This window comes from Argentina silus (genome assembly GCF_951799395.1).
Source record: "Argentina silus genome assembly, chromosome: 17".
Taxonomy (NCBI): Eukaryota; Metazoa; Chordata; class Actinopteri; order Argentiniformes; family Argentinidae; genus Argentina; species Argentina silus.
In genome coordinates this window covers 12267740-12270239 of record NC_139671.1, presented here as the reverse complement: position 1 = coordinate 12270239, position 2500 = coordinate 12267740, and positions in this window count along the sequence as shown.

The following is a 2500-nucleotide window of genomic DNA, read 5'->3' as shown; positions in this document are numbered from 1 at the left end:
GCTGTTTCTCTATTATATGGAAGACAGATGGGGTTGTTAGGTCAAAGACACTGTAGTCTACCAACAGTAGGCTATGCCATTTGAAGCTGATTGGACACCTGTGTGTTACCAAAGTAAATGCCAGGAGGCATCGATGCATCAGTCATAGAACACAGTGATGGCAGCTGTAATATTCAGCTGTAATATTCAGCTGTGGCCAACCTTCAATATGGGTCTGGCCAGATTTTAAAGTCACACAGACCAGACAACTCAAAAGTGACAGACTGCAATCAGTTTGATGGAAAAACAACCAGGTTTGAGGGGATGTCCATCATTGGATATCACAGCCTTCTCTGGCAGTGGCCTGAATGTCTCCTCCACAGTTGGACAGCCTATTTGAGTCTGATTAAATTGGGATGCAGCACAGCCAGGACTGAATGACAAGTGCCAGAATGACAGACACAGACCAAAATTACAGTACTGAGCATGAATCTCACACTCTGATCACATACTTATACGGTGGGATGGGATTTCGGGTGTGGTATGTAGGTCCTGCACAAACAGCCATGTCTACACTGATCTATCTTCCCCAATGCCTACAGAGGGGTGGGAGGGTACCTCCGATCTCCTCTCAATAAATTCTATGGAATATGTCCAAACTAGAGGCACTACTATCCTCTGGCCAGCAGAGGGACTCCTTGACTACATTGAAGACATGGCCCCTATTTTGGGCCAGGGGTCTGGGTCGACTGTCTGATTGGTCAACAAACACTTATAGGTTTTGGGTCATGGCTTGAAGAAACTAAGTCACGATGTCTATGGTATTTTTTTTTAACTACCATTATGACTCATGGTATAAATGGTATACACCTATCTCTGCTGAAATCCTGCTAGTGTCTGCCCTACTCTGCCTCCACAGGATGGTGCTAACAAGCCTACAATACAATACCTTCGATATATCTGTCTGTCTGTCTGTTTGTCTACCTATCTATCTAGTATCTATCTATTTGTCTATATCGATCAATTGATCTACCTATCTATCTATCTGTCTATCTGTCTATCTATCTATCTATCTATCTATCTATCTATCTATCTATCTAATCAGTGTATAAACAGGATTGTTCCAGCATACGGAACAACAATAACAATAACAATAGAGACAGTAACAGGAGACAAGAGAGAACGTAGCTGCAGTCAGTCAGTGGGTCAGTGGGTCATCACAGATGTTTATTGGCTGTCAGTAGCTGTTTGAGGTTAAAGGTTAAAGGTTAAAGGGGTATTCCCCTCAAAATACAGTTTGACATGATTTTCAAAAGCCACTGGTAGAGACATACAGATACACACAGAAATTAAAAACAGATGTTACTCATACTGTACAGTACTGTACATCTCAAAGTTAAGAGTTCAAATAAGTTCAAAGAACATCCATAAAGCCATATCTACTGACACAAACCTACAAAGGACACATGCAGAATAGAAACAATAAAGACAGATAGAATTGAGAATTGAAATCGAATTGAGGCATCCAGTTGAAAGAAACAGAAATATGTAAAATATTGAACAGAGTAAAGAATGTATAATGTTGTGGTGGTCACAGAGGATGCTAAGAAATGCAACAGAACTCTTCCTGACAATCAAATCAAGTCAAATGAAAACCTTAAACACCATTAACTATCAGTCACTCACTCTCACATTACTGAAGATAGACAGCTTCCACTTCTGCGTTCCTCACATAACTCTAAATGCATTTATAAACTATTTCTCCAAAAATCTAGTGAGCGAGCCTATACGCCCGGAGGGAGAAGGTACCTTTAAACACAGATCTAGGACCAGAGTACGCAATCCCCCAATCCTAATGTTAACAATTAGAGGCATGAGGGAATATCTGACCCTGTATCAGTTGTTATATTAAGGAAAGCCTGTACCTACTCTTAAGCCTATACTTTAGTAACAGATCTGGAAATATTGGCTTGGTGATTTGATGGGGCTTTTGTAGCTTGATGTGTCCAGGGGGGAATAGGTATTCTGATTCATGGTTTTCTGGAGAGGAAGGTTGAAGGCGAGGGTATTATTCCGGGCCACTGGTCTGGCCCGGTCCAAGGTGGTGCCTCCTTTGTTCTGGGGGGTCGTTGGGGCTCCTGTGGGTTGGGTGTTGGGGACAGTGCGGGCTGATTTGTCCATCTCAGAAGATCCAGTCCTTCTTGTTAGGGGGCTCAGATAGATCTGCATAGTCACTAAGTGAAGAGGCGAAATTGGGGGAAGAGGGCGAGGATTAGGAATAAAAGTAATGGAAGAGGAGAGGAGAGGAGAGGAGAGGAGAGGAGAGGAGAGGAGAGGAGAGGAGAGGAGAGCAGAGGAGATGGGGAAAGGGGTTCGGAATGAGAGAGAGTGTGTGGGCAGAAATGAGGGCAGTTGAGGGCAGGAAGAGAATTCATGGTGAGAGAAAACAAGAAACAAGCATAAAATGAGGGCACCAACACAGCGCCTACACTACAGTGGCCCCGTTTGTTTTGGGCCTGCC